Source organism: Schistocerca gregaria, chromosome 3 (assembly GCF_023897955.1).
Source record: "Schistocerca gregaria isolate iqSchGreg1 chromosome 3, iqSchGreg1.2, whole genome shotgun sequence".
Taxonomy (NCBI): Eukaryota; Metazoa; Arthropoda; class Insecta; order Orthoptera; family Acrididae; genus Schistocerca; species Schistocerca gregaria.
In genome coordinates, this window is record NC_064922.1 from 917636638 (window position 1) to 917650560 (window position 13923).

Below are 13923 nucleotides of genomic sequence, written 5' to 3' on the forward strand. Positions count from 1 at the left end.
ACGCTGTCCCAATAGGAGAGGCAGCTTGTGCTGGCCCGGTGTCATCATCAACACTGGGTAGGACCTCATACTTGTTACTAACGCGTAGCAAGTCAACCGCGTGACCTGCTCCCTCTTTCGCCTTCCGTCCAGTGACCTACGAACCCACCACTGTCTGCCGCCTACTCTCGAGTGAGGACGGACTGGTCAGATGTTGCGAACAGAAGATGTGGCGACGTCCGGGTTACGAGGTGTCGCAGGTCTGGTCCCCAGTGGACTGGGCAGGAAAATCATACGGTGGCCCAATAAGAGAGGCAGCTCGTGCTGGTCCGGAGTCATCATCAACACTGGGTAGCACCTCGTACTTGTTGCTAACGCGTAGCAAGTCGACCGCGTGATCTGCTGCCTCTTTCGCCTTCCGTCCAGTGACCTACGAACCCACCACTGTCTGCCGCCTACTCTCGAGTGAGGACGGACTGGTCAGATGTTGCGAACAGAAGATGCGGCGACATCCGGGTTACGAGGTATCGCAGGTCTGGTCCCCAGTGGACTGGGCAGGAAAATCATACGGTGGCCCAATAGGAGAGGCAGCTCGTGCTCTCCCGGAGTCATCATCAACACTGGGTAGCACCTCGTACTTGTTGCTAACGCGTAGCAAGTCAACCGCGTGACCTGCTCCCTCTTTCGCCTTCCGTCCAGTGACCTACGAGCCCGCCACTGTCTGCTGCCTACTCTCGAGTGAGGACGGACTGGTCAGATGTTGCGAACAGAAGATGCGGCGACATCCGGGTTACGAGGTATCGCAGGTCTGGTCCCCAGTGGACTGGGCAGGAAAATCATACGGTGGCCCAATAGGAGAGGCAGCTCGTGCTCTCCCGGAGTCATCATCAACACTGGGTAGCACCTCGTACTTGTTGCTAACGCGTAGCAAGTCAACCGCGTGACCTGCTCCCTCTTTCGCCTTCCGTCCAGTGACCTACGAACCCGCCACTATCTGCTGCCTACTCTCGAGTGAGGACGGACTGGTCAGATGTTGCGAACAGAAGATGCGGCGACGTCCGGGTTACGAGGTGTCGCAGGTCTGGTCCCCACTGCCCCGATGCCAACGCAACTTTCAACAATAGTCAGAAGCATGTCGACGGTAGTCAACGCTGCTCCCAGCTGTTTACGACAGCAGCCATTTCTTCTTGTGCCCGCTCACAACAAGCACAGTTCGTAGCCATATCAGGGTGTGCAAAAATAGATATAAGATCTCAAATGGCGCTTCCGAGTTTGGAATGTATGCAAAATATGACGAGGAGAATAAAGAAACACTAAAAACTGCTCTGTAGATTTCTCACTGTGCCCTGAGACAGCAAACTCCAAAATGGAAGTAAATTTCTCCACTGAAGTAGATGTATCTACAGTTACCTGTTGGTAGAAACTCTGCTTACCCGAAACCTACTGCACGAGATAAGTATGCAAACTATAATGCACTGGTGTAAAATATATCCTATGTACCAGCTCGAGATTTAAACTTACCAGGAAAGTACACAAATACACCAAAATCGTGTGAGAAATAATGTAAAGGTCTGTTATTGCACTAGTGATAATCCTGCATCTGAAAAATTCTGCAGTCGTTCGTTAGAGGCCTCTGCGTATGCCATGCTGCATTGCCCACTGACCTGCCGGTACGCCAGTCGGGACCAGTAGGGACGGTGCAGTGTGGCTCTGAAGTTTCGTTTTGTGACATTATTTGTGTATTGAAGCGTCAGATGGCTAGGCGATTGGTGATCAATCCTGCTAATGTATTGCGATTTGTGGAGATGAAGTTACGAAGACCCCTTCTTCGTGAAGATGGTATTGGTGTAGAAGACGAACCGTTCGCATGTTTTCTGGTATCTATTATAGTGCAGAAAGATGAGCATAACTTAGAAACAGATACTGTTGTAACACTAACACATAATGATAATGATAGGGATGATAATGACGATCAACTCATTGCAAACGGTAGTGCAACGGCAAGAGCGGGAAGAGGCGATGGAAGCAGTGACAGTGAGTACCAACCGTCTCCCAAGAAGAAGGTTAAAGTTGCAGGTATCATCACGGCGTTTAATGACAACACACTGGAGAACATGTACGATGATTATTACGTAATATATTTCGACACATACGACAAGCTTCTGAAAAGATACCTTAAACTGAAGTCTAAAAGCAATATTAAAAACATACTGGATTACGTGGTAAAGAAAAGAGAAGGTAATACAGTTTTCAAAGAAAATAGTACACTGCTGTTCAAGACCATTAAGGAGCGTGTAATGGCTAAATTCGATGAAGCGCGTGAATGCGATTCCGCCGTTCATCATTGGCATCTACAACATTGAGCATTGAACGTAGTCAGAAATCTCGGGTGTGCGAACTTGACAGCTTAACTAGGATTTATTACTAATTTGAAAAAGGTGTTTAGGATAACATCACGCCGTATCACTATGCTCCAAGCACCAAAAGATAAGGATGACGAAGTAGAGCTGATTGAAAGAGCTCAAACGTTTGTTGCTGACATCAATGAGCATATCACGAGAGAAAACATCGATATTAGTTCTGTATGGAACTGTGATCAAAGTCAGTTCAACTATGAACTTTCTTGTGACAGAAGACTATCCATGAAAGGGGAGAGGAACACTGTCGCGATGTTGCAATCAGTTAACTGCGCAACACATAGTTACAGGAGCGACGTTGCTATATCAGTGGACGGACGATTGGCAGACAAACTCTATATTTGCTTCCAAGAATCCAGTGGAAAGTTTGGACCCCGCGTATCAAGGAGTGCCCTCCAAATGTCGTCGTGGAAGGAAGTGTGAGTGGGAAGATGACGAAACAACATCTGAAGACGTTTTTTTCTGTCAGTATTGAATCCACGTTTGTCGAGAAAGTCATTAGTAGTTTGTGAATCCTGGTCTGGACATAAGGATGAACGAGTATTACTGGAAGCATCTCGCGGCAAACATGTAGATTTAAAAATCATTCCGCCTAGAACTACAAAATATGCACAATCTCTGGATGTGCATTTCTTCAGGCAATATAAAATATATGCCAAGAGAATAACAGACTTCATTAAACTACGTTCCAGTAATATGCAGCCGAAATTGCACCACAGATTCTTTATCATGAATATGCATTCTGTCATTTACAATCAGTTATATGCGGGAGTATACAGACCAGTGCTTCGTTACGCGTGGCAGAACGCTGGCTTCGATATTGGTGAACCAGTGGACAACTTCGAAAGTGTCACTGACGTGGCGTTCAACACTGATATTATAGAATGTGCAAATACGCCGTGCGATCAACTTGCATTTCTTCACTGTGCGTTTTGCAGTCATTCGTATTGCTCGGAGCATTTTATTGACATTCCGCATTTACATTTATAGTTACGATTGCAGCATTGCGTATGGCGTCTACAGTTACATCTACAGTGATATCTGGAGCATGACTGCAGAGTTTTTCTAGAAAAACGACACCAGCCAGCACCTTTAGAGGTACATAATGGTCCTGTAACCAAACGTTCATACAGATCTGTTTGTTCGAGCCCAAGTACTTTCCTGGTTAGTGGTGCGGTCTGACGATGGGGAAATTACACTAGGAAGCTGCCGTACACAAGGATACGAATGTAAAAACAAAAACTTATAGTAATGTGCTAACCACTAGTCTACACATTAAAATGCACAGGTACAGCTCACTCCTTTGCAGAAGCACGTTACAAAACCAGAAAATAAATGACTGTGTATCAGGCAAGTACAGCTGCTGCTGCTGCTGCTGCCGCCTCTGCTGATGTGTCCGTGGGGCTCAGAGTCTGCCGGTACAATGAGAATAAGGGAGGAGAAAGCCATCTGTGTAGTGAAACAAATTTCAGATGGTGGTAGGGAATTTTCTGGTAAAGCATCACAAGGGGAGGAAGTTTACTTAAAAGACCAGGAGAAATGGGAAGATTTCAACTGAATTATATCTTTGTTCCACAGAGATTCAGAAATCAGATATTTGATTGTAAGGTGTACACAGGTCTAGATGTAGACCAAAAACACAATTAAGCAATGAAGAAGAGCAGACTGTGTAAGTCAGTGGAATACTGAAGTACTGAGGAATGATGATACCCACTTGAAGTTTGCGAAGTTTGTGGACACTACAATAAGCAATATCAGCGTAGATAGTTCAGTTGAAGTGGAGTGGACATCTCTAAAAAGGGCATTCACAGATGTTGGACGGACATAGGTATGTACAAGGAAGTTTGCTCTGAGGCCACCTTGTGCAGGAGAAAAATATTTCAACTGATTATAGACAGAAGAAAGCAAAAAAACAGGCAGAGAGATACAGGAAGACGACAACGTAAATAGGAGGTATAGCGTAGCCAAGTCGAAATGACTGTGGGAAACATGTGAAGAAATTTGAAAAGAAGTAATCATCTAGAGGACTCTCTTAGAATACCGAAAAGTCAGAACAATCTTCGACGAAACTAAAGGCAAGGATGATAACTGTAGTATCACATATCGATACCATTACACGGGCGTCTTACAGTTGGAAATGGCTATACTTCTTTCCGTCAGACGCCGATAGCGGCCGTGTGGGATCTGGCGGACTCTGTGGTGCGCGCCCACTGAACCTGTGCGCCCAGCAGCTGTGGAGTATGAGCGCCATCTGTCGCCGTGGTAGAGGACGGGCGGCAATACCCACACAGCCATTGGCACTTGCACCCTGTCTGCTGCGTGATGCTACACAGGTACCACCTAGACGCGGCTCCGACACAATCGTTCGTGCTATGGTCCACAGAGCCTCATCCTAGCTGCTGCTTTTTTAACTGTGCTCTACTTCTAGCTGCACTGCTTGTAACGAGTCTTCATACGGTTTGACAAACACAAGTTAAGTATGCCTTCTGCTTACTGTGCTAATTTGTTCACTAATCATTCCTGCTACTGTCCAACTTTCCTGCGACTACAGTTGCCACGCGATTCCGTAGCCCACCTCTCCTTACCATCGTGTACGAAGGGCAATGGGAGTGCCTCTATAAAACGCAGAGAATAGAGCTGATTGGATGGATGAGCACACTGAAAGGTTCTCTGAGGGGGAGGATTCGTCTGATGACATGATGGAAGAATAAATTGTAGTCGATATTGAAGACGTGTGGGATCTAGTATTAGAGACAAAATTTAAAAGAGCTGTGGAGGTCATGAGATGAAATATGGGAGAAGTGATACATAATATTCCATCGCGATTTCTTAAATCGTTGGGGGAACTAGCATTCAAACGACTGTTCAAGTTTGTATGTACAACCTGTGAGACTGGCCTCATACCATCAGCCTTTTGGAAAAATGTCATCCACACAATTCAAAAATTGCATCCACACAATTCCGAATACAGCGGGGACAGTTAAGTGCGGGAGCCATAGCACAATCGGCTTAAAAGTTCATTCATAAAAGCTGCTGACAAGAATAATATACAGAAGGGTAGTAAAGAAAACTGAAGATCCGCTGAATGACAAACAATTCGGCTATAGGAACTTTAAAGTCACCAGATAGGTAGTTCCTACATTGCGCTTGATAATGGAAGCAAGAGTGAAGAAAACTCAAGATTTGTCAACCTAGAAACAGTGTTCCAAAACATAGAATAGTGCAAGCTGTTCGAAATTAAGAGAAAACATAAGAGTAACCTATAGGGAAAGACGGATATTATACAATATATACGAGAACCAAGAGGAATCAGTAAGACTGAACGACCGAGAACGTAGTGTGGGAAACGGTGTAAGCCGGACTGCTATAGCCCCTTCAAACTGTACATCGAAGAAGTAATGTAGGAAATAAAAGACTGTTTCAATAACAGGATTGAAATTCAGATTAAAATGATACCAATGATGGGATTTTCTGATGACAAGTGAAAGCGGAGAAGCATCACAGGATCTCTTGAATGGAATTAACCGTTTAATGAATACAGAATCTGGATTAGAGTAAACTGGAGAAAGGCAAAATAAATGACAAGTGACAGGAATGAGAACAGCGAGAAGACTAACATCAAAATTGGTGATTACGAGAAGACGAAGTTAAGAGTTCCGCTACCTTCGAAGCAAAATAGCCCAGGACGGATGTAGTACGGAGGACATAGTAAACAGACTAGCGCAGGTAAAGAGGGCATTCGTGGTGACCAAACAAAGAAGTCATTCGTGTGGGTACTGTCAAACTTACTTTTAAGTCTACCTACATCATCTGGACATGCAGCTCGCTGAAGCTTTTGCTTATCCCATAATCCTCATATCCAATTTATGCCAATTATTCATTACAGAATTGTCAGGGAATCAAGTAAGAAACAAGCTGTACAGAGTATTTAATTAATACGCTGTATTTAACCGATGTATTAGGATTCGCATACGCAGTTTCTGTGAACATTGCATAGTACAGTGTCATTCTCAACGTGAATTAAGCTATCATCGGCTTTTCATTCACAAAACATGTGTTGTGACGAATCATTCCTAATATATATTCTTCCTTTCGCTGTTTTTCTTTATTTAATATTACCTGTCATATCTGAATTATACAAATTTGTATGTACCCTGAGGTGACATAAGCGATATGAAAATATATAGATTACACTGTAGAAAATACTGAAACTAGCCACAAGTTGTTCTGAAATGATTTTCTTCTATCATTATTATTTTCGAACCGGAGCCCATCGTCAGATGGTCTCGATGACATATTTCCTAAAATATAAAGAAAGGTTTTTCTGATAGACTGTTTAGAAAAGTTTTTATAGTTGCATCCTAAAACATAATAAAGTTGCTGTGATTATATAGCTTTACGCTTATGCTCTATACATTTTACGTACTTCATAAAAAGCTCTCCTTTACGTATTTAAAGCCAGAGGATTGATGCTTGTAGCCCTTTTTTTCCTTTCAAAAACCACACACATCAAACCTATGCCTTGTAATATGTAAAGGAAGGCTTTTCCATGAAGTAAGTACAAGGTAGGCCTATAGGGCAGTTATAGGTACAAAACCACACAATCACAAAAATGTCTTACATTTCAGGACGCAAATGTAAAATCCCTCGTAAACTATACATTACAGAAACTTTGTTAAATGTTAGGACGCAAATGTAAAACTTGCAAGGAACTCAACGCTACCATCCGACAATGGAGTCTGTCCCGAAACCAGTTGTGGTACAATAAAATCGTTAAAAATATCTATAACTGGTCGCAGATTTTCCTACAATGTAATTTACAAAAACATCTGCAGTGTTCTGCAACCAAATTGGATAAAGTAACATGGCTGTAGTAACGTGTACACAAGATATAAAAAGTTTGTGATTTGGCGGAGCTGTCATTTGTACTCGGCGATTTAAGTCAATAGGTTTCCGAGATGTTTACGACCGCAAGACAGGAGTTAACAGAAAGTGAACACAGAGTCGTCGTTGGAGCTAGATGCATCGGGCGTTCCTTTTCGAAAATCATTAAGGAATTAAGTATTCTGAGATCCACAGTGTCAAGAGTATGTGAAGAATGCCAAAGTTCAGACATTATCTCTCACTTCGGACAACGCGGTGGCCGACAACCTTCACTTAACGACTGAGAGCAGGGGCGTTTGCGTAGAATTGTCAGTGCTAACAAACTACGAGCTTTGCATGAAATAACCGAAATCAAAGCGGGACATACGACGAACGTATCCATTAGGAGAGTGCGGCGAAATGTGGCGTTAATGGACTACGGCAGCAGACAACCGACGCTAGTGCCTTTACTAACTGCACACATCGTCTGCAGCGCCGCTCCTCGTCTCGTGATCATCTCGTTTGGAACCTAGACGACTGCAAAACCGTGGCCTGGTCACACGAGTTCCGTTTTCAGTTAGTTAGAGGGTTCGAGTGTTGTGTAGATCCTTCAAATCCGTGTACGCAAGTTGTCAACAAGGCACTGTGCAAGCAGATGGTGGCTCCATAACGGTGGCTCCATGGCTGTGTTTAAATGGAATGGAATGGGTTCTCTATATGTTCGGCTGCTTAGAGAACATTTGCAGCCATTCATGAACTTCATGTTTCGGGACAATAATAGAATCATTGTGAAAGATAATGTGCCATGTCACTGGGCCCCAGTTGTTCGCGGTTGGTTTGAAGAACATTCTGGACAGTCTAAGGAATGATTTTGTCACCCAGATCGCCAGACATGCATCCCATCGAACATTTATGGGACAAAATCAAGAAGTCAGCTCGTGGACGAAATCCTGCGCTGGCAACACCTTTGCAGTTACGGATGGCTATAGAGACAGCACGGCTCAGTAATTCCCCTTGGTACTTCCAATGACATACTGAGTTCAACTCCACGTCGAGTTGCTGCAATACGTGGGGCAAAAGGAAGTCAGACAAGATATTACGAGGTATCCCATGACTGAAGTCAAATGGTTCAAATGACTTTGAGCACTGTGGTGGGACTTAACATCTGAGGTCATCAGACCCCTAGACTTAGAACTACGTAAACCTAACTAACCTAAGGACATCACACACATCCATGCCCGAGGCAGGGTTCGAACCTGCGATCGTAGCCTTCGCTCGATTCCAGACTGAAGCGCCTAGAACCGCTCGTCCACACCGGCCGGCCTGACTGCTGTCATCTCAGGGTATATTCTGCCCGACAACGTGGAGGAAGCACAGCGGGAAAAGCCAGTAACGTGTTAGGCCTCAGTTATAAGCCACGAGGTGAGCAGCAGTGACCTCTTTGCGAATGAGCGGCCACCGTCGCCACCCCCCAAAGACCTTGTAAAAAATAACTAGACTCACTTATAGCGCTGCAGTCGCGGGATAATTTGAACCTTCGGCTGGATGCCGTTATAGTGGTTGTAGTCTGATGTGTTGTGTAGTATTGTTGTTTATGAAGACCCTGATTCAACGTTGTATATTTGTTGGGGCGTACATGCAGTATTAGTTACTCGTAATTCTACTCTCAGTGCGTTCCAATCAAAAGAAGCACAATGGTGAAGAGTTGTGCAGCGATTAATTGTAGAAATAAATTCGAGAAAGGAACGAATATTTCATTTGTATGTCAGTGCACTTGCTTAATAAATGTTTTTGTAACACGGTATTAGCATAATGTCTGTGCATCTATTTGCAGGTTACCTTTCTCAAAACCACAGCTGTTACAAAAATGGTTACACGCTTTCAGGAGGCAAGATTTCCGACCTATAGAATAACTTTTTATATGTTCTGATGGTTTTGAAGAAAGTTGGCTGATAGGTAGTGTTTTCATGGTCTAGGCTAGGTTGAAAGTTGATAATTTGGTCGTCAGTTGCCAAAGCGCTATGCCATATATAACGCACTTCTCGTCATTAGATCTAAAGCAAGGTAGAATCAGAAAATATCTATTAATATAGTGCGCAAATCTTCGAGTATTTTGATGCCTTTTTCGTACATCTATCGCAAATGAACTACGAAAAATGCTAGGGGTCCAGTACATAACTTTTGGCAACGGCAAATTCCATATAGTACGTAAGATAAATTCATAAACAGTGACTAATTGCTGCTTGTTGATAAATTAAAAAGTATATTGTAACGTATATAAAGGAGGCATGTGACCTAACTCAAGGGAAGGCATTTTATAACCAAAAGCGATGTATAAACCACTCTAATGGCCGCCGCCCAGCTATTCAATTTGTCCGCTGTGCACAGTCGACCACTCGTGCGTTTGTGGGGGCCTGCCAGCACCACACCACGCGGCCCTCCTCAGACAGCGGTAGCCAGCCGGGCACGCCCGGCACATGTGTGCAGGCGGAGGCCTCACTCAGGCGCGGCGCTCACACGGCCCTGAGCGGCATTCGTCCTCGCGATCTGAAACTGCCTACCTCGACAGCAGGGAATTTCGTCCCTTTCTTTTTGTCCGCGGAAATCAACACTTCTAGATCGCCAGCGTACTTCTACAGCGTATTATCAAAAGTATCGGGGCACCCATCAGTGGGCATTAATATGTGGGGTATCCACTCTTCGTCTGTTCCTCTTCAAGCGGGAAGGTGTCGTCGTTGAGTGACTGTAGGGGGATACAAGATGACTTGGACAGGATTTGTGATTGGTGTAAAGAATGGCAGCTAAATCTAAACTACAGATAATGCAGATGAATAGGAAAAAGGATCCTGTAATGTTTGAATACTCCATTAGTAGTGTGGCGCTTGACACAGTCATGTCGATTAAATATTTGGGCGTAACATTGCAGAGCGATATGAAGTGGGACAAGCATGTAATGGCAGTTGTGGGAATGGCGGATAGTCGTCTTCGGTTCATTGGTAGAATTTTGGGAAGATGTGGTTCATCTGTAAAGGAGACCGCTTATAAAACACTAATACGACCTATTCTTGAGTATTGCTCGAGCGTTTGGGATCCCTATCAGGTCGGATTGAGGGAGGACATAGAAGCAATTCAGAGGCGGGCTGCTAGATTTGCTACTGGTAGGTTTTATCGTCACGCGAGTGTTACGGAAATGCTTCAGGAACTCAGGTGGGAGTCTCTAGAGGAAAGGAGGCGTTCTTTTCGTGAATTGCTACTGAGAAAATTTAGAGAACCAGTATTTGAGGATGACTGCAGTACAATTTTACTGCCGCCCACTTACATTTCACGGAAAGACCACAAAGATAAGAGAGATTAGGGCTTGTACAGAGGCATATAGGCAGTCATTTTTTCCTTGTTCTGTTTCGGAGCGGAACAGGGAGAGAAGATGCTAGTTGTGGTACGAGGTACCCTCCGTCACGCACCAAATGGTGGATTGAGGAGTATGTATGTAGATGTAGACGCAGAAGCGCCAAACCCAAAGAAGGGTGTCACATAGGGCGCTGATGTATTGAGTGAAGTCGACTTTCTAAATCATCCCAAAGGGTTCCCATTGTATTGAGTTCGGGACTCTGGGCAGACCAGTCAGGAATGTTGTTGTCCACAAACCATCGCCTCAAATCTGTCGCTTTACAAGTCGACCGCGTTGTCTTGTTGATACAGCCATCATCTCCGAGATATTCCTCTACTTTACGCAGTACCAATGCTGTAATGTGTGTTCATATCGTTCCGGATTTAACTTCTTTTTAAGAGTAATAATGGGACCACACCATAACCACGAAGAATCAAGGCATTCACCAAACCCAAACCCTTCCATCGACTTGCCACAGGATACTTCAAGGTTCATCAGTCCAAATCACTCTTTTCCAGTCATCCACCGTCCATTGGTGTCATTCTTCACGACAATTCAGGCGTCGCTGAGAAATGACTATAGAAATGCGAGACTTACGAGGAGCTGCTCCATTCTTTTAACTTCGTCCACACAGTCATTGTGCCAGCTGGACTGCTGGTGCCTCTTTGGCACACAAGAATGATTCCTTCTCTTGATGTCATGGGATTTTTTATAACCAGATTCCGCAATACTCGATGGTTCCTGATCGTAGGTACATAAGCTTTCTCTGGTCTTGGTTTATCTGTGGTTGTTTCTTCGCACTTCTTCTTCGCAACCATGTCAGCAGTAGTCGAATTGGGGAGCTTTAGATATGTAGAAGTGTCCATGACGAAATTGTCACCCAGGTGACATCGGATGACTGAAGTTGCACAGCTCTAATGACTGACATATCTTGCTGTTACCGCTTCTCTAATGACATTATTCCACACCTGCTTCTTTTGGGATGGGTCAGCCTGTTGTGGCATGTGCTGGCGAATTTCGCATTACATCAGAGTGTCTGGATGCTTTTGATCAAATACTATGTACTGGGAACCTTTATACAGGCTTCACAAGCTGCGACATGGTCGCGAATTGAACAGTGACCCAAAAATGGAACTAATTTCCTTTGCTTCACGTCTATGGATAAAATTTTTATGCGATCAGACTACCGGTTCCGATCTATGATGTCCATCTTCAGTTCTGCTTTATAAAAACAGCCAGTCAAATTTTCATGTCATCAGACTACAGGTTTCGGTCAACGACGATCATCTTCAGATCTGTTTTATAAAAACCGGTAGTCTGATGACATAAAATTTTTTTACCATGGACGTGAAGTAAAGTAAATTTACTTTACACAGGCTTCTATGGTAGTATTAGTAGCATCTGCAACATGATAAACTATCTTACGAAGTGGCTAAAACCAGGGACACTAGAAAACCACTATTGGCATCTCTTTTCATCAAACCCCTACCTGTATTAAGTTCCTTGTATCTATTTAGCCAATCAAGGAAGTTTTTCATCGAATGGTATTTCTGGTGAAACGGGCCCTTTCCTTATGAAATGATTATAAAGAATATGTTATAGTTTATTTACATACATGTCTGAAAGAAAAGACTCTGTTAACGGTCCACAGCTTTCGGAAATACTTCGCAATTAATTCACTGAATTTCTTGAAATGATTTGTGATTCAGCAGTGGCATACGAAAGTTTGTGTCCAGCTGGGAATCGAACCCGGTCAAAGCGATCGCTCGCGGTAAGCCGAAAAATCCAGGATGAAGCCCCTGTCCGACACAATGAATTTAGTACCAGACCTGTACCTTTCGAAATATAGTTTGTGATGTTACGACTGTCACCGCGACAATTTCCTCTGATACTTGATACAATTTAACTTTGAAACATCAAAATGGTAAAAGAGCAAAATTATTTTGTACAGTCTCTTTCAGAAATTTTCGTTGATTACAGTTATTTGTTTTCTCCTTCGCCCAAACAATCAGAAACTCTGTTTGAAAGGACACTCGACAAAACTGGTTAATCTTTGTCATCAGTGCACGCAGTTACATTTAAAACAAATGTTTTTCAGTATTCAAGGGACCACATAAAAAGGTTTCCTCATTACACAGGTCACTATTCTCGTAAACATAATTCTCACAGGAAATACCTGTCGCCAGAGTTATCTACCTCAAAAATGTATATGCTTTATATTAAGAAGTATGAGGAAGAAAAGACGGCCGTGGTGGCCTAGCGGTCCTAAGCACTACAGTCTGGAACCGCGCGACCGTTACGGTTGCAGGTTCGAATCCTGCCTCGGGCATGGATGTGTGTGATGTCCTTAGGTTAGTTAGGTTTAAGTAGTTCTAAGTTCTAGGGGACTGATGACCTTAGAAGTTAAGTCCCATCGCGCTCAGAGCCACTTTTTGTGAGGAAGAAAACATTTTGTCAGTAAGGCCTGAATTTACGGTAAAGTGTTCAATTCTGAATTTAATCTATCATATTATAAGCTAAGGAGTGACACCTGCAATGCTTGTGACCGATTAGAAAATTTAATCAAGGCGGAGGTAGATACCCGTAAAATAAACAAGCTAAAGTTGGAGAAATAACTTCCACTAAGGAACGTTTGGCAAGCAAGAGCCGCTAAGAAAGTAGATACACAGAAGGCTCAAGACATGTACTTCCCTTCGGCCTTGAAAAAACATTTCCAACTCCATTGCTAGCAACCAGTGCTATTTACTACAAGAGACAGATTTGGACATTTAATCTTGGAATACATGACTGTAGAACAGATCTTGCATTCGTGTATAAGTAGTCTGAAAATACTGCCTCACTTGGACCTTCAGAAATTGGTTCTTGCTTACTTAAGTATGTAAAATCATTACCACCTGATATTAAACACGTTATTGCTTACATTGATACCTGAAATCAAATAATCGCCTCGACATAGTTACCTTGAAAATGATGCTGACTGTATTCATATTAAGAGGAAGAAATAGTAAACCCATTTTATATTTGTGCCACAGGATTAGACGAAGCTTGTAGAAAATGCCCGGGCGCCATTCCACGTGAAAGAAATGAAGGAATAAGATTTTTTATCTACAGAACCAATTGCAAAACTTCTCATGAACTGAAAAACAGACACTGAGAAGCAAAAGGTTAACCGGCTGACACAGAAGGACGCAATACAGGAAAGCTGAAACATAAGCTTTCTTCATCAGGAGATCTTGAATGAAAACATACAATTTCGAAAAGTAAATGTTGCACTTC

At 43.3% G+C, this 13923-nt stretch overlaps 1 protein-coding gene across 1 annotated transcript in view; it reads right to left on the bottom strand.

The window, feature by feature from the left end:
• LOC126355699 (cuticle protein 18.7-like) overlaps positions 1–13923 on the bottom strand; it is a 72847-nt gene that overhangs the window by 14065 nt on the left and 44859 nt on the right. The window lies entirely within an intron of this gene.